General features: G+C 44.3%; 1 pseudogene; it reads right to left on the minus strand.

Annotated features, from left to right (window-relative positions):
* Positions 1 to 16,186: 16,186 nt before the first annotated feature.
* Positions 16,187 to 17,868, minus strand: LOC138839872 (hypermethylated in cancer 2 protein-like; annotated as a pseudogene).
* Positions 17,869 to 19,001: the final 1,133 nt, after the last annotated feature.

Here is a 19,001-nt window from a genome sequence, read left to right on the forward strand (position 1 = left end):
TGAAAATACTGTACAGAGGGGTTACAATTACATGGGCAAGAAAATGGGTACATTTTTTATCAAGCATTGTAGCCTGCTCCTTTGTATTCCCTTCCCATCCCTTCCTCCCCGTCCCCCCCTGCACCCAACCCTCCACTCCCCCCCAACCAAAGTTGTAAAGTTCGTTTTCTACATATGACTTGTATATCTCATTGATGCAATGGGTCCACCTGTATCCCTATTTTAACGGTTGGTAACAGATTTTAATATCCAGTAATGGAGTCAAAGAAATGTGAGAGCCATCAGGACTGAGTGTGTTTATTCCTGTGGAGTTTGTATAGTTCTAGTGCACATGCCTGGAAAGTCAGAGGAAAAACGCAACCTAAGCAAGGGAAAAGCGTTCCAAAAGTAGCATTTGCAACGTCTTTGGTAACTTTGCGTTCTCAGATACAGGACTGGACAGGGGCAGTCTGCTTCTGTGTTCTGAATGTCCTGCAAACTGGTGGAAGACTGGGAAGATTCTGAGAGAAAGACTGTGCAAGTCCATTTTCAATCTTAGGCCATGGAGAGGTGTGCATTCTGCAGGCAGGCAGGGAAAGGGTTTTCAGGCCTAGGGTCCCTGTCTAGGTGGGTGCGGCCATTTCTGAGGATTATGCTGAGTCATAGCTGCGCATGCTCTGCCCTGAGTATGTTACGCATTGCGCATGTGCAGGCGCTATGCCCAGCATTCCCTGCGAGGTCTCCTTAATGCAAGTGCGCTGCCGCGAGACTTGGAGCTGGCAGCTGTGCACTGGCAGTTGGTGCTTGAAACTTTGTTGTAAGAGTTCAGGTAAGGCCTCAGAGCAGTGCTGACTTCATGTTGAGCAAATGGGACTGACAGTATGTGTGTGTGTGTTGGGGGAGGGGAGCAGGTCAAAGGGCTCCGGTGGGTGTGGCGTGTGGCCCGTGGCCTTGTAGGTGGACGAGCCTCGCTCCAGGTCGCCGTCCTGTCCCTGACAGGTGGCACTGTCGCATGGGCCTTTGTCATGGTGGCGCGGTCTGGACAAAGGGAGGTGGCCGTGGGGGGTGGGCAGAACGAGAGGGGCGGGCAGGAGGGTGAGGTCGGAGGGCCTCCCTGAGTCACGTGGACGTGCTGGGAGCTGGTCAGCACACCGGGGACCGGGTGGGTGGGGAGGGGGCACAGCTCTGTGGGTCAACTTCTGCCGGCTGCCCTGAGCACTCTTGCAAGATGGAGGCAACAGCAGCTACTTGGTGGCTTTGGGCGGAAGGATCTGGTTTTGGCGCCATGGGGTGGTGAGGTGGGGTGGGTGGTGCGGGATGAAGGAGTAGAGGGAGACAAGAGTCTTTGGGGTGTCTAGGAGGTGCTCATGAAATCCCGGGGTGCGGGGCGCCTCTGATGGCCACAGGATGGAGGATCTTGAGCGTGGGGGTGGGGTGGGAGCGTGCTGAGCAAAATGCTTGGCCACCTGGGTGCGGGGTTGTGTTCAGCTCCTGGTCAGCGCAGGGGTGCGGCCAGGGTCCCACTGCCTGTGAAGCAACTTCTCCTGTGAGCAGGGATAAAGACGGGCGTCCTGGTTCCAGTGGAAGGGTCGCGTTTAGAGGCCACTGCAGAGTAAGCTGGCCGCGGTGGGCGGGAGACCAAGGAGTAAGGCGAAAGAGAAGCCTTGGGCCCTGACAGTCCCCAGACATAAGCACTGGTGTTGGCCACAGGACAGACTGCGGACTCTTCCCTGAGCACCCGCCTGGGGTCAGGACAAGCAATGAGGAAAGTGCCTGTCAATCTTGATGCTAAGGAATGAGGTCAGCAGAAGTCAAAGCAGGCATTGGGAAGGATGCTTCCCACAGCTGGATGCATTAACTTCTTCCCTCTTTAGTAAGGAGTGAAAACAAGATGTCACTGGTTCAAGACCTTACTAGATACTTGGGAGGTGGATAGTGGAAGGATCACGTTTTGAGGCCAGTGCAGTTTTTGGTCTCTGATGTGGAATAGGAGGGAGGAGAAAGGTGAGAGATGAACTTTTAAGATGATGTCGGATGCTAGAATCTTCCATGGTCATTGAGCATGGGGAGGTGGGCAGTGAGGAAACTAACTGGCTATCTCCTTACAGAATCTGTTCAGCAGGAAGACACAGCAGATGTGGGGGCCTGGGGTACAGTGTGTAACTGCTCTGTGAATAAATTTTCTCCAATGACTTGGGTAGTAATAAATGCAAGTCACAGATGGTTTACAGATGCAATGATAGCTAATTAGGAGGCTAAGACTGAAGGTCCCTTTTCTGAGTTGTGCGTTGTTTCTGAGTCTGTGTTGTCAGGTGTCTGCAGTAGGGTGCAGGAGTTAGGAGTAATTTGAGAGAGACCAATATTTAGCCTTCATTAAGTGGGGGTGGTGATGTCTCTAAGGGCCAAAGTACAGGTGATGGAATCCTCCAGGGACACAGGAATGGAGAGCAGGGCCTAAATGAGGAATTTGCTTGGCATTCTTGATTCTGTGGGATCTGTTCAGCAGGCAGTCAGAGGAGGAGTCTGGGAGAGGGAATCATCACTGCCTTTTGAATTATCCTCTCCCCTATGAGGTTAGTAGATCTAACATATAGATGCTAGCCTGGTGACATTGGCTCATACCTGTCATCCTAACTACACAGTAGGCTGAGATCTGAGGATTGGGGTTCAAAATCAGCCTGGACAGGGAAGTCCATGAAAGCTGTCTCTCTAAAACGCAGGAAGTGAAGCTGTGTCTCAAGGGTGAGAGTGCCAGCCTCGATTGAAAAGTCAAAGGACAGAGTCTAGTCCCTGAGTTGAGCACCCAATGAAGGCACAAAGGAAGTGGGATTACATTGGCTATTAGAGTGGCTGAGAGTGTAAGGAATTCCTTTTGGGGCCACACTAGTGTAAGAAGGTGTTTTTGGTGACAGGAGGTATGAACTTGTGGAGTTGTGCTGAAAACACTCACTGAACCACCACTGTGGGTACTGGTGTTGGAAACATGGTGAGCCAACCACAGGAAGCTAGTGGGTTGGGATGGGCAGCTGCTGAGGAAGATGCCTAGAATGCAGACACTGTTGTGCAGCAGTCAGGATTGGTGGGACATAGGGTTGGAAGAGGTTCATATTGTTTTCTTAATCAACTTCCCTAGGCCTTGAGCAGTTTTAAAAAAAACCTTAAAATGTACCACTGGCTGTGCTCATTGCTGTATAGGAGGCTGAGAGTCATGGAACACATGTTGAACAAAACTTGGGTAAGAAATTTGGCCAGACTCTTACTCAAAAGCAATCAGGTAAAACCTGCCCTGGTGATATGCCTCAAATGACAGAACACCAAGCTAGAGAACTTGAAATTGAATATTCAAAGTCCAGAAGAGAAAAATAGGAGAGGTCCTGCCAGATTGAACAGCCTAACCCTACACAAGGAGGAATGGAGGTCTCTTCCCTCTAAGAAGCCATGTTTGTGGCAAAGGGGCCTAGATAAAGGTAATCAAGTTATTACTAGCTCCAACTTAAATTTTCTTTGTTACTGTTTTTTGTGATGCCTCCTTGAATGCAAGCAATATCTCTTTGATAAAATCAGTAGTCAGTCATTATCTGTTAGGCTATAAAGATACTATTACAAACAAGTGATTTCCTGGTCAAATTGGATTTTCAACATCTTTCAACAAAATAAACTTGAACAAGACAGTAGTATATCTTTGCCATAGGAATGAAGAGTTTTTTGTGCCTAATTGAACTATATTTACTTTATCATATATGTATGTGTTTTGATAGGAAATTGTACATGTTTACAAATGCTGCATGACTTATTATTAACCTACCTCCACAATTTAAAAAATTTACAAGTCAAACTTTGGACTGGTGCTGCCAAATATTGTAGTCTATGAGTTGCATTTTCCTAATATCAGTGTCATATTTCAGAGTGAAATATGGGTAAGCAAAGGAAATCTAAACGCAGTGGAACACCTTATCAACAAACCAGAGCTGCGGTGGTGAGTACAGTAGCAATGTAGGACTTGAGTCATATGAATTGATTTTAAAAGTAAATTAGAGTACATGCAGATATAAAAGTACAGAAGTGAAGTGCTATTGAAAAACACTTGATTCTTATGATCCTGGGGGTGATATTCTTTTTTATTTTTATACAAGAATTAGCAAACATTGGTGTTAGTGGAGATGAAAATACCTACTCTTTGTCCTTGTGGCCTGCTATTTAGAGTAGCCTGTCTTGAAGAAGACTTACATTACTATGAACACACGCACACACACACACACATATATACATTCCTTTGTGTGTGTATATACATGTGTGTGTGTGTCTGTGTATAGTCACAAATATATGTAGATGTTCAAAATGTTTACAAATTATGATTATCTATATGTGGTATTTGTGCATATTACATGTCTGTGATGTATAAAATGTGTATATCCATGATGTATATACTTGTGTTATATATTATTGATGTATACCAATTCATCTGTATGTGCTCACTCTCCTAGGCTCAGCAAGTTACTGAGGAGAACCCTCAACCTTTATATCCATTGGTTAAGCTGTATGATATTATGTCTAAGAGAGAGAAGAAAGATGAAGGATCATTCAAGATTGGAGGTGATTCTCCAGAAAGAATGCTTGCTGTGGAAAAGGGGTGTGCATCCTACAGAGTGAAATACAAGGAAGGTGAGCAAATAACATGTCAGAAAGGTGCCTGAAATGTTGCTGAAAATTGACTGGATAGTCAAGATGTAATATCCCCAAAGTCAAGAAACTCCAAGGAGGTGACAAGGTGTTTTATTTGGCTGGCCAATGACTGCCTTGTCTTGGGAGGGCCAAGAACAGCACGGACCTCCCTTGAGGCAGAGTTTATATTGGTCAGAACCACATGCTGATGGCTGTTTCCAGAAGCTGAAAGATGATTGGGGGCAGGTATATTGTCAGCTGTCATCAGCACCAGGCAGACAGCATTCTGGAGGCCAGAGATTCAGGATTGGAAGTGGGGGTGATCAAGCGCCAGTACTATACCACACATCCAGATTTGACAAACAAGGAATCTCAGAGCATCTTTTTGCTTTTTCTAAAATATAGCTAATTGTAAAATAACATTGAGACCCAATTCCATAAACCCTTTTAAATCCTCCTTTACAATTCAAGGGTCAGTTTTCAAACTACCAATCTCATCACCAATTTCCAGTGTCTATCTGCAGGGAAAGGAAACAGGACAAAGATAGGCACCCAGCCCATGCTACAGAATGGGCATATTCCCATCACACTCCTTAGGGTTCGATGAACTACCTTTGTGCCAGTTTTTCCTCTTCCACCATGCATGGACTCCCCACTAGGGCCCACCCTACCAGCCATGGACTGGCTGAGTTGTACCTTTGCCAGTTGATCCCTAACCCCCGAAGATATCCTCACAGTCCTGTTTTCCTGTGCTTTTTTCTGAAAAAAAAAAAAAACCAAGCAGTTTTATACAGAAAAGACAAAGTCTTTGGCAGTGATAAACAAACGTTTACATTTAAATTTCTAATACTTCTCTCCTCTGTATTCCCCAGTTAGCAGAAAGGAAATGAATCCCAAGTTCCCAATGCCTTTTTGCTAGGCTAGATATCTTGATTACATAGTGTTAACACTCTTACATATTAAAATACCAGATTCTGTTAATTTGCAAATTAGAGAATCCTTAGAAGACCTTTTATACACCCAAACCTGATGATCTTTTAGGAATTTAAACTCACACATTTACGTTTTTACCTATTTGTGGTTTAAGTATAAGCCCACCCAATATTTCCCCTTTTGTACAGCATGCTGACAGTTTCTTGAACATATTCACACACATACACACTCATACAAACACAGTTGTTCACAAAGATCTTAAAGCATGCAAAAATGAATAAGAAAAAATTTTTATCAGTGAAATTTAGCTGGGTCTTATTTCTCCAAGCATTTGCAGAACAATGAACATCACCTGGGCCTCATTTTCTCCAGGATCTGCTTGTTTAACAAACACTTTATCATACCAATTGGCCTTTTGAATACCTACAGTTGGAAGAAGACAGAGTAGGAGTCACCTGAAACTAAACTGGCCTGACTTTGTCTTTCATCCACTTTTAGACCAGAGCATTTTACAACTTTTTTACACTGCCAGGACCAGGCAAATGTCTGGACCAAGCTTACAGCCTTGTCTTTAGCCAAATTGCTAGGGGACCAAGCCAGGCTTACAACCATCCAGCCATACCTCTTGACTGCTACCACATAGGGAGGGGGACATAATAGGCCTATGACTGGCACCAGAGATATCCAATTGAACAACAAAAACAACAATCCACATTTAAAACTTGTACCAATTTTTAAATGGAACAAGACCAAAACCAAAGGCCAAGATGGGGCCTAGTGGGCCCCCAGTTCATCCCTTTAAGGGCGCTAAGTCTGCTGAATGGGCCTACCACTCCCACTCAGCAAACCAATCTCCTTACTGTCTATTCTGGGCAGTGTGTCACCCTGACATTGCCTAGACAGAAGACAAGACAAGACTTCCAGACTATTTCTGAATAACTCTAAAAAGATTTCTGGCAGTTCGGTGTCCCAGAACCAGGTGTCAGAGTGGCAGGAGATCACAAGGCACTGAAACATCTCAGGGCGCACCTCCCCAGTGGGGGTTTCCGTCCATTGTTACTACCCCACTGAGGCCATCAGCCAGTGGCTTTAAGGAACACACGTGTCTGACCCATGTTTGTAAAAATTAGGCAGAGAGAACAAGAGGAAAACAACACCAAAAGACAGATAAGACAGACAGATAACCCACATGGCTTCTCAAAGAAGTCCCAGTTGGCTTCCCAAGGAAGCCCCAGCCAAATAATTCCGGTCCACATTGATCCTTGGGGAAACAGATACTCCAGGGAGGCTCAGGGAACATTGGAGCTGAGAAACTTAATGGGTTCGCTCAGAAGCTGTCCCCAGTGGCTCATGCCTGTAATCCTAGCTACTCAGGAGGCTGAGTTATGAGGATTGTGGTTCAAAGCCAGCCCGGGCAGGAAAGACTGTGAGACTCTTATGTCCAATAAACCACTCAGAAAACCAGAAATGGTACTGTGGCTCAAGTGGTAGAGCTGTAGCCTTGAGCTGAAGAGCTCAGCGACAGCGCCCAGGCCCAGAGTTCAAGCCCCACAACAGAAAAAAAAAAAAAAGAAGCTGTTCCCCTGAGGGCCAAGACACTGGCCTACGAGGGGGGTTTCCTAGGGACCAAGGTCTGATGCTATCCAGATTGATTTTCTCGCTGTAGCCTCCAGGGTAGTGTCCCTGAAGTCAAGAAAATCCACGGAGGCACATTTAAAGGTGACAAGGAGTTTTATTTGGCCAGCCAATGACTGCCTCATCCTGGAAGGACAAGAGCAGCACGGACCTTCACTGGGGCAGAGTTTATATAATCAGGGCAGAACCACACACAGGTGGTGGTTTACAGAAGCTCAAAGATGACTGGGGGCTCTTCTTCAGCTGTGGTCAGGACTGGGCAGACAGCATTCTGGAAGCCAGAGATTCAGGATTGGAAGAGGGGGTTATCAAGAAATAGAAAATTTGGTTACCACAGGGTAGCTACCATTTTATTCCACTTGTTGTCTCATATTAAAAAAGCATTGTACCTTTTCCCCAAGATGTATTTAATGCATTTTGAAAACACAGTTCTTGTTGGAGCACTACTGTAACACACCCCTGGTAACTAGGGAACTTGGATTACTTTGTCAGTCACACCATGTAAAGAGTTAAACTTGGTTTCATTAGAATGGTGTTTTGAGCCCTTCACAATTATTTCATTAAAAGTGTAAACCAAATCTTTGGAGTTTTAAGCCAACATAGCTTGTAGATGAGAACAGCCTGGTTACATACTAATAGGAAACCCACTGAATAAATATCTGAACTTAGACTTTAGATATTGTGTCTTAACAAGGAGCAGTAGACTGGAGGAGACAGATTCATATTCCATCCCAAACTTTCTGTACTTCCTACCAATGAGAGTTGAGTCACTTTCCTCCAGATGCTTATAAATCAGAGGTGTGCAGTGTAAAACGGCTGTGCACTTTTCAATGGAAAAGTGGAAAGATGCTAGAAATTTTCACTCCATTTTGTTTTCCATTGCTTCTTTGGCATCACAATTGTATATGACAATATTTATTCAAAGCCTGTTGATCTGGGTTTTATTTTGTTTTATTTCTTCAGTGCAAGAGATTGAACTCAGGAACTTGTGCTAGCCAATCAGGTTCTCTGCCGCTTGAGTCATGCTTCCTTCTAGCCATTTTTGATTTTGTGATTTTTAATAGCATCTAGCTTTTCTCTGAGGATGTCCTGGACAAGGATTCTGTTTATTTTTTCCTGTACTTAGGTTGACAGGCCCATACTACTCTGTTCATGAGACTGGGTCTTGAGGAATTTTTTTCTGGAGTTGGTTGGGAACTGTGATTGTCCCTACGTTAGCCTGTTGGACAGTGAGGATTTTAGGGATAAACCACACTTTCCTACAAATATTTTGCAAGGGGTGGCTGCTTTTATGCAACTTTTTTTTAATTCTTTTCTGTCAATTGTGGGGGTTGAACCCAGGGTCTGGGTTTGTCCATGAACTTTTTCCTTCAACACTACTGTTCTTCTATTCTGAACCACAACACGACTTCCACATTTCTGGTGATTAATTGGAGATACGAGTCTCAGGACCTTTCCTGCCCAGGATAGCTTTGTACAGTGATTAGCAGATCTCATCCTCCTGAGTACCTAGTATTATAGGCAGGAGCCACCAGTGCCCAAGCTCATATGCTTTCAAAGTGGATTTAAAAAAAAAAACTAACTTCAAATTTAGAAACTGTAAATTCAGCCAAGCCCACCATTTCTTCAATGAAGAGTATTTATAAGGAAAACATATGTGAGGCACAAAGCATGCATAAGGAAAACATTCCATGATGAACGTTTTCTAGAGCATCATTAGTAACGTAGTCCATTAATTTCTTTAAATCTCGCTTTCTTTATTATCGCTATGAGGTAATAATTAATTGATGTTTTTCATGCTTTGCCTGTACACTGGATTTCTTCCTGAGAAGTTGGATGTAGCACCTTAGGGTTAAATATTACTGTATTTCTACAATACAGAGTTAACTTTCATCATTCTACTCACTATCAGAGATGCAACAGGTTCCACGATTTTTCATTAAAATAACAAAGTTTGACACAAATATTGCTGGAATGTTCCCCAGGAAGCCAATTTCAGATGACATTGATAGATAATGCTCACACACCACACCATATGCTGCATGAAAATGCAGTGAGGTTTATCCTCAGGCTGTCCTTCAGAATACAGAGGCTCCATAACACTGGGAAATAAACATAAAATTGTGGCCCCATATATTGAAAGTATAGCTTTAAAAATACCTCAATATTCATAAAAGAAGCAGTATTAAAATATCCTCTATATTTTTACTTTTGATATTGATTTAATTTAATCTGTTTCAGTGTTGAGGAGTATAAAAATAAACACCCTCACATTGATTTCATTTAGCTTTATCAGTTTTTAATAGTTCTTGGTTTCTTCCACCTTTTCCACGTCTCCCTTTCTCCTTCCACCATGTGAATATATATATATATATATATATATATATATATATATATATATACATATATATATATACATGTACATTTTCATCATTTGCTCTTAAAGCTGAATATCTCAATTTGTTTCATATAGTGTGAGTCCTTGCCGCACTCATTTTGTTAACAATGAGAAAATACAGGAATTAAGGATATAATCTGTCTTGGTATTTTCCTACTTGTGTCGATAATTTCCGGTATGGGAACTTTATCTGAACCAGAGTCCAGTTGTGAATGTCACATTGCATTTACTGGTCAGGAACAATTATTCTGCTTCAATATGACCCCGATCTATAGTTTTTGAAAAGCTCTGTTGATTTTGATGCCACAGGAAAGTTTCATCAGTCCACTTCTAAAAACCACTAATTGGTCCCTGTGTCTTCTTTTTGTACCCCTTTCATTTTCCATTTATTCTCTATATCATAAAATGTGGTGATAAATATATTAAACATAAAAAATCAAATGCCAGGGTGAAAAAATACAAGTGAGTATTCTGAAGGAAGTCTTGGGAAAGAGAAAAGGTGTTGATTGTTGATCAGGGCTTTCTTTGGTTTCTGGAATAGAAGTTTGGATAGGTACCTCAAGCAAATTTTATTCATGACATTTAATACCACACTAGAGAAAAGGCTTTTATTTCATGGTCTGGGGTAAGAAAAGATTGTGAATTTGTGAATCATGCCTTGAGACCTAAAGTAACAAGTGTGTTAATTTCAGAATTTGATGTGGTTAAGGATCAGAAGGAGAAAATGACTCCTGAAAAGTCTGAGGGTAAGTATGACAATGTCCTGATGTGCAGGAAGAGATTGTACCAAATCTAGAGGTGTTTTAGTGCCAGGAGCAGGAATACACACCACCATGAAGGGGGATCAGGAGATTTCAGCCTGACACCACTCTATTCTTTTACTCATGTACAGGAATCATTGCCACCACTTCCATATCTGAATTCACATACCTAGGCTCCTTGAAAAGTAGTTTGGAAAGCAGATGCCAGTCCCAGACTGCTTGTGGAAGTACCAGATTGATGAAAACTCATACTAAACTGGGAGAAGTGAAAACTAGTTGTTTATATTTTTGAGTATTTTCACATACCTATGAAAGTGGCTGCTGTTCACAACTACACATTTGTAAACTATGCTAGTTAATATTTTGGTATTATGCTAGACAAAAATTGCTTACAACCCTTGTATCCATACAATTTTCCCATCAAATTGCGTTGTTCCTGAGCACAGGAACAGTTATTTTTCTTCAGAAAACCAAGAGTGTGGATATCTTGTTTAAAATAACTACACAAATTCCAATGTGCCCATCAAAATATTTTATACTTTTCTATCTGAGAAATTAAAAAAGCACTATTGCTTGTACATATTTTGCTGATCTAATTCCAGTTGACATGTTGTTCTTTTATGTCACATTTAGGAAGCTATTTTATGTGAAATATCCAAATAAGTCTTATTAAAATGTTTTCTTTGTTTACAGTTGTTTCATGATTCATTTTCTCTAAACATATATTCTGTTTTACCTCTGTACTAAAAATTCTGCTCAAATCAGTGCATTGAAACATTTTTGAGGTAGAAGAATGTCTTACGTTTCCTTATATATCTTACCAGAGTGTTGTGTTCCAAAGTACCTTGAAGGTTTTTCAGAGTCCACCTTCACATTCTCCCCAGGTGTTCACTATACATTAGCCTAAAGGTCCACTTAGGGTTCTGGTTCAGTCCCTTGGGAAACAAACAATGTCCATGTGTTTTCTATATCTTGAACATTTTCTCAAGGATGTTCTATTCATTGACATCCCAACTGCTGTTTCCTTACAGGTAAAGGGAAATCAAAGAAGTAATTGAATACAAGTCCAACAGAGAACTCTGCCAGCCATGTCACTGGGAACTTACTTATAATAAAAATTTACTGTTTTCTGCATCAAATTTTTATAATGTTTTCCATCATGGTTTTCATGAAACGATTAATATTTTCTCACCACTATACATTAATACTGCACATTTCTGAATGGAAATTAGCCGTTGGTCAACCAGTTTTCTGTGACACTAGAGGACTGCATACCTGCAATTCTGACCTGAATTTATCCTAACCCTTGAGGGATGTGAACTCAATGTGCTGAGTACAAAGGGTTCAGCCAGTAAAGGAGTGTGACCCTAGTGCTTCTGCTCCTCTTTGTGAAGGTTATAAAGTAGGACATAATGGGTTTTACAATACCAATTCCCTAAAAGAGCTATATCTACTTTCCATCTCATTCCCCTTGAGGTATATGAAAATGAGCCAGAGCCCAACCTAGGGCTCCTGAAGTAGCTGGGGCAAGCAACTGAAGGGCGGGTAAGGGTGGCTCCACACAGCACCTGGCCCTAACGTGTCCTGCCAAGTAGATGGGTACCCTGGGCCCCTCCCTGCCCCAACTGAGGACTGTTATGGAACCCTTTTATTTTATTTTATTTTTTTTGTCAGTCGTGGGGCCTGAACTCTGGGCTCTGTCCCTCAGCTCTTCAGCAGGCTAGTGCTCTACCACTTCAGGCAAAGCACCACTTCTGGCTTTTTCTGCTTATGTGGTACTGAGGAATCAAACACAGGGCCTCGTGTGTGCAAGGCAAGGACTCTACCACCGAGCTACTTTCCCAGCCCCGGTTATGGAGCATTTTTGAGTTCAATAAGTGACAGCAATTAATGGTGAAGGGATGTAGGGAAGGGGTTTCTGTAGAAAATTAAAGTGGCTCAACTGAAGCTGGGGGCATCCTAGGAAGGCAGCCTCAATTCCCACCAATCCCATTTGGAACATCAACTAAAACTGGTAAAGTCTTTTGCCATTCCCTTATTCACAGCATCTACAGGTTCACTTTATATGGTCCCCATTGTGACTGGCCAATTGGAAGACTTGGTCCCTTCAGAAGGGACTCTGCTAAGCACTCCATCTGCTCCTCTCAGCTTGGCTTGAGCTTTTCTTACTCAGGCCTGGAGGTGGGAGACAGCACTTGCTCTCCTAAGCCCTGCCCTCTGGGATGCACAGGCCTTCCCCCACCCAAGATAGCTATAGTAGGGCAATGCCTTCTAACAGGCTAGCCTGGTTACACTCCTACAAAGGTGTCTAAGGACCAGTGAAAACTTCAGCATGGGGACAGTGGACAGGTGGTCCAGTGCCCCCAATTGGTAATGGACTAGAACTCCCTCCTGGCTACATGAGTTGGGGATAGTCAGTTTGGATTTCGGGTGTTGGATTCACAGGTTGAGGTGTATGACTATGCTGCAAATTGCTTGAGAGTTTCATTTTCTTAAAGGTTCATCTTTTTTCTTTTTTTCCCTCTTTTCCCTCAAATCTTGGAGGAGGCCTTGCCGTGTCTGGGTCCTGAGGGAGCAGGCAGCCGCAGTGCCCATTTTGCCCATTATCTCCTTGTCCCAAGACTGAGAAATGAATACATTCATGACTGCACAAACACATTGATATAAGAACAACACTGTTGAGAGTCCTTTCAGCCCTTCACTAGATAGAGATGTAGGAGGTTAACGGACCGAGTCAACTGAGCTATGCAAAAGTCCCTGCATTTGGCTTTAGTTAGACTCTCACCTCAGTCCACCCCCACCACAAGGTGCAGGGGCAGAGCATCAGAAGGAGCTCACCTTTCCCTTGAGGCCCACGTCCAGACTCAGGTCCTGTGACCAGAACTCACAGCCACTAATATGCAGCAGGTGTTGCAACAATTTAAGGTAAAGCCAGCAGGCCTGAGGCCTGGCTAGCACAGGCCCAAGCTGTGAGGTGCCATCTGGACTTGGAGAATCCTTGGGATTGATGATGAGGTCGGTGGTGAGTCCAGGGAGGCTTCCCACCTCTTCTCAGCCCTATGTCTGCCCATGAGCTGTTCTAGAGCTGGCCCAGGACCTGTATTGGAAGATAAGGCTTATCTGGGACTGGCTTTAGAGCGGCTGAGATCTGAAACTGTAAAAGTTTTTGTAAACAATGAGAAAAGTATATTACTGTCATTTTGTATCTGAGCTAACTGAGATTCCATACTCATTCAAAATATATTTTGGTTTAAAAAGTAGGTTTTGTGAATTTGAGTTGAGCTTATTTCCCCCCTCTAAAGAGTCATCATTCCTTAGTTACATTTGCCATTTTCTGCTTTCTGTTTCTCTGAAACACTTAGGAATTAAGAGATGGAAGCAGAAATCTGTAAGCTGCATTTACCTCCCATGGCTTAATTTCCTTGTGAGGCTCTTATCATTCACACACACACACACATACACACACACATACACACACACACACACTTTGAACAAATACTGACATGGAATCCAAGGAAATGAAAACAAAGCCAAGTGTTGTATTAATCCCTCCTTATCCTCCCTTATCATCTCAAATAGGGAACTTGCTAGGCACTGGTTGCTCATACCTGTAATCCTAGCTACTCAAGAGCCTGAGATCTGAGGATATGTTTCAAAGCCAGCCCAGGCTGGAAAGTCCTTGAGACTAGAAGAGTCTAGTTAATACCCAGGATACTAGAAATACTGCTGTAGCTCAAGAGGTATAGTACTAGCCTTGAGCAGAAGAGCTCAAGGACAGTGTTCAGGCTCCAAGTTCTAGGCCCATGACAGGCAAAAAAAAATCAGAAACCTACATGGTGCTTTCTCATTAACATACAGAAAAACCTTGATACAGTACTAGGTGGGTACATTGCTCTGTCACACAGACACTGAATGATGAAGCTCTGCTCCAAGTCCCTGAAGTTGTGTAGAGGAGTCACCTCATAGATGCAGCCGCCTATGGTATTAGAGGCTACGTGTGACACTGGGCGCATGCACAATTCCCATGTGCTACATGAGGCTTTAAGTGCTAATAGGGTTAGGGAGTAGCCCAGGTGTTTCCTCAGGTGCTGAGCGAGACTTGCTGGAAATGAGACCAAGGGTCCAGACCTCCATCTCCTATCTCACAGGAAAGAGAGCCAGCTCAGGGATAGGGGGGCCACATGGAGGCTCCACCAAGAAACCTGTGACCTCACTCCCTCAAACCCAGAAAACATCACTCACCACCTAAGTCCCTAAGCTTGGCTGTTTTCACTTGGATGGTCTCTGAATGGTTGGGATTGGGGATTATTCTGGAATTTTTTTTTGGTCTGAACTTAAAATCGAAAGTAAACAAGAAAAATGTATGAAGCAAAATGAAGACAAAAGATTGATAGCCCAGTCCTGTGGCTCAGCTGGCCAAGGGCAATGGAAGGAAGCATGCAACCTTGGTCTGGCCGAGTTTGTGGCTAGGCCCCACACAAATATCTGAGAAACCTATGGTATGGGGGAACTCATTGGAACGAGCCTAGGTTGAGCTCATGGGCATGATCAACCCTCACTAGAGTGGCCAGGAGGGTTCAAAGGTTCTGTTCTCTTCCCTAGTCCCGTGATTGGCTCTTGCCCACACTAGATGTGCCCATAAGGGTTTTGGGTCTCTCCAGGTCCAAATTTGGATAGGAGGTGGAGTGGGTAGGGGTGGAGTGGTGGGAGGGGAAGAGGTCTCACTTCCAACTTATCCTGTTCTTGGCAGGAGATGCTGTGAGCTGGTCTGTCCTTGTGGGTCACACTGCCTGACACCAAGCATGCATAGTGAGTAGCAGTTGATAGCTTGGGGTCCAGACCTCCAGGACTCAAGATGGCTTCTGTGACTGACCTGAGCCCTGCTTTTTCCTACAAATAAAAAAAGCAATCAGTTCACCCTCAGCTTCCAGTCACCACAGTACTGTACTGTTCTCATGACTTCAAGAGCTAGCAATGATCAAAAGTCTCTCCACCTTGTTCAGTGAGGAAAGAACGTGAAGCATCTGTGCAGACACAGTGCCACCACCCTCATGCACACATACAGAAATGAGAAACACAAATACTGAAGCCCTTGGCAGCAAGTCCAGCCTCCCTCCACCCCTAACCCTTGCAGTTCCAAGACTTCCATAAATGCTAGATGGAATGGGGGTGGGGGTGGGGTGGCAGGCTGGGCAGAGAGTTCTCAACTGAAAAACAAAAGGCAAAAACAAAAACAAGCACCTCTAGACAAAGAATATTTCTTGAAAAGTATAGGAGACATGTGTTTTCCTGAGGCAGCCCAGGCAGGGCTCAGGACCAGGGAAGCCTTTGGGCAAGGGAGGGCTTCTGGGGCCTGGAGAGATAAGCTCACTGATGGGCCCACAACATCACCTCTCAGGTAGGGGCACTTGCTCCAGTTACATTCAGTCTGCAGACCCGGGCTCAGCCCCAAAGGGGTAAGAGGAAAATTAAGGATTGCTTGTTTGGGTTTAAAAAGAGTTCCCAATTTACAAAATATATGGAGGAAGAACATAACCATAGGTGTAACAGCAACACAAGCCCAGAGTTAAGTGGTGGGGTCACCTTGACTATCCCTGTGCCAGAGAGCCATGCCACCCTGGCTAAAGGAGCTGCCCCCAAGCATCTGCTCCCTGGAGTCAGGGACTCATACAGACACATGCACATAGTCATGTTTCCTTCCAGGCAGGGGCCTGTTCCAGGCACCACCCATAATCTTAGGAAGAACAGTGCTTCACTAGCATGAAGAGGTTCCCTTCTACCCCTTCCCTAATCCATCCTGAAGGAAAGGGAGCAGCTCTCAGCAAATCCATTCACAATTATCCTTGGCAGCCCCCCCAGGGCTACAGCAAGTAGTGGGACATGAGGCAGAATGGTCCCCACCAGCATCACACATCAGGTTGGGCCTGAAGGCTTTCCTCCTCTTGGCTTCCCTAGGTACAGACAGTTGATTAAAGGTGTGGGTGGGGGGCATCTGGAGCAGTGCTGCTGGGTCATCACAGGCAAAAGGCTTCAGGCCCAGGTGGCTCTCCATAGGGTGTGTCATAGGGTCATGCTGGGTGAACATCTTGTTGTTGATATTCAGAGGAAGTGCCTCATGAGCCAGAGCGTCTTCTCCTGCTGCCTCAGGGTGGCCAGGTCCTTGTATTCTTCTCACAGACTGAGAATGTAAATGGCTGGGTGTCTGCTGCATAGGCTGTGTGAGGCATCAAGATCCTCAGCCTCCTCCTCAGCAGCCCTGCTGCCCTTTTCATGTGCCCCCTCCTCCTTGATGAACAGTTCCTCCTCTGTGTGCATCTCCATATGAGCACTGAGCTGCTCACAGGCAGGAAACCCTTGGCACAGGGCAAGCACACATACAGGATATCTCCATATGACACCGTCTCATAGTTCTCTTGCTGGTGTGGCCACCGCCACTCTCATTCCAGCTCTGCCCACTGTCCTGGCACCTCTCCTTGCTATTCTCCTCCTTCTTTCAGAGGTATGGGGGATTTCTATGATGCCCACTGGCTCCACCAACACCAACATCATTGGTCAGAATGCCATTGGGATCAGTGTCCCCAACCTTTCACTCTCTTCACCTAGGCTGGGGCCCTTGGGCCCCATTTCTCTTCCCAAATGGGTATAGGTAGAAACAGCCTCCTTCTGGCTCCATTCCTTCTTCCGAGAGGCTCTGACGAGGCTGTTGGAGGCTCAGGTAGTTTTCTTCAGTATTTTCCATATCCATGAGCTCATCGGGGTGCCACCCAACTCAGCCTAAGTCGTACTGTTGGGAACAGGCGGGATGAAGACTGTCAGGGCTGAGTCGTGCAAGCTTTTAACCAGCTGTGCTGGGTCATCAGGGTCAAGCGTGGGCTCTTTGTGGACTGGTCTAGGTCCAGCTACTGTTCACAACCCCTGCTACTCCCATTAGTCCTAGTGCCACAGCTACCCGAGTCCTCGTCCCCACTGCCTGAACAGAGCCCCAGGCCCCAGGCAGAACATGCTCGCCTGGGCACAGCTACCCATAAAAAGCTCAGCATCTCTACCACTGGGCTAAGGCAGTTCCTAGAAAAATTGGTGCATCCAACAACCACAGCTACTGAGCCTGGATTACAGAGGCTATGGACAGTCTTTTGCTGGGAGGTGGATGCCCCATCCCAGCAGCCCTACTGTCCATGGCAAAAGGTCTTTCCTGCTCTCTGGAGTTTGTGAGCCCAGGGCTGAAAATTCATGCAGTTAGAGGGAGCTGATGGCAGTAAGGAGAGGACTGAAGTTGGGCTGGTCACTAGGCAACAGCTTGCCTGCATAAATTAAATCCAGGGTTTGCTGGAACACCATAGAGCTAACCATATTTGAGTCTAGGCTGATGAGAATGTATTGCAGGATCAGGGACTTGAAGTAGATGCTGCTAACTGCCAGGTCATTCTTTTTTATTTTATTGTCATTGAAAAGTTGGTGTACAGATTGGTTACATTTACATATATCAGGTGGTGAGGGCATTTCTTTTAGAATAGCATCACCACTTCCCTCATTTCCTCCCAGTTTTTCCTTCCTGACTCCCCACACAAGTTCTATACTTCATTTTCAACATAGTGTACAGTGAGTACACTGCTGTACCTTGCCACCCTTTGTCCTGTGCTCCTCCAAACAGGTAAAATTGCATAAAAGACAAAAGGTACAGAAAACAAAAGCAGCTACAAAGAGAAAAAAAGTAAAGCAAAATAACATACAACCTCATATGTATTTCTAGGTTGTCATTTTTGATAAACATCATTTTATATGATCATATAGAAATGGCAATTGAGCTTTTACTATCCTCTTCTAAGATTCTACTCCTTTGACCTCACTGTGTGAATGTCTAGCATCCCATATGTTTTGTGTCCAAGTATATATTTTGTCTTTTACCAACCAGGTTGTTCACTTTTTGATTTATAGGCACATTCAAGCTACAACAAATCAGAGAAGTCATGCAAACTATGTTTCTTTTGGGTCTGGCTCTCTTTGCTTAATACAATTTTTTCCAAGTCTTTCCATTTTCTTATGAAGGGTGCAGTATCATTCTTTCTGACTAAGGAGTAGAATTCCAGTGTGTAAATGTACCACATGTTCTTGATGTCTTTGTCCATTGATGGGAAACTGTGTTGATGGCACATCCGGGCGACAGTAAACAATGCTGCAACAACCATGGCTGTGCTGGTAGCTTGAGAGTGGCCTTGTTTGTGGTCTATTGGAAGAGTGCCCAGCAGTGGGATTGATGTGTCATAGGGAAGCTCTATGTTTAGTCATTTGAGGAATCTCCATACTGCTTTCTGAGCTCTTGAACAAATTTTCATTCTCACCAACAGTGGCCTTTTGGACACCTCCCCACAAGCACCTGTTATTGTTAATTTTCTTGATAATGGCCATTCTAACAGGGATGAGGTGGAATCTCAGTGTTGTTTTGCTTTGCATTTCTTTTATGGCCAAAGAAGTCGAGCATTTCTTCATGTGTCTATTGGCCATTCTTACTTCTTCTGAGCAGTCTCTCCGTAAGTCTTTAGCCCAGATATTAATTGGGTGGTTGTTTCTTTGAGGATTTGTTTTTGGGGGTTAAGTTTTTGAGCTCTAAGTATATTTTAGATAGGAGATCCTTC

Source organism: Dipodomys merriami, unplaced genomic scaffold (assembly GCF_024711535.1).
Source record: "Dipodomys merriami isolate MVZ:Mamm:240054 unplaced genomic scaffold, mDipMer1.0.p SCAF_3, whole genome shotgun sequence".
NCBI classification, from domain to species: Eukaryota; Metazoa; Chordata; class Mammalia; order Rodentia; family Heteromyidae; genus Dipodomys; species Dipodomys merriami.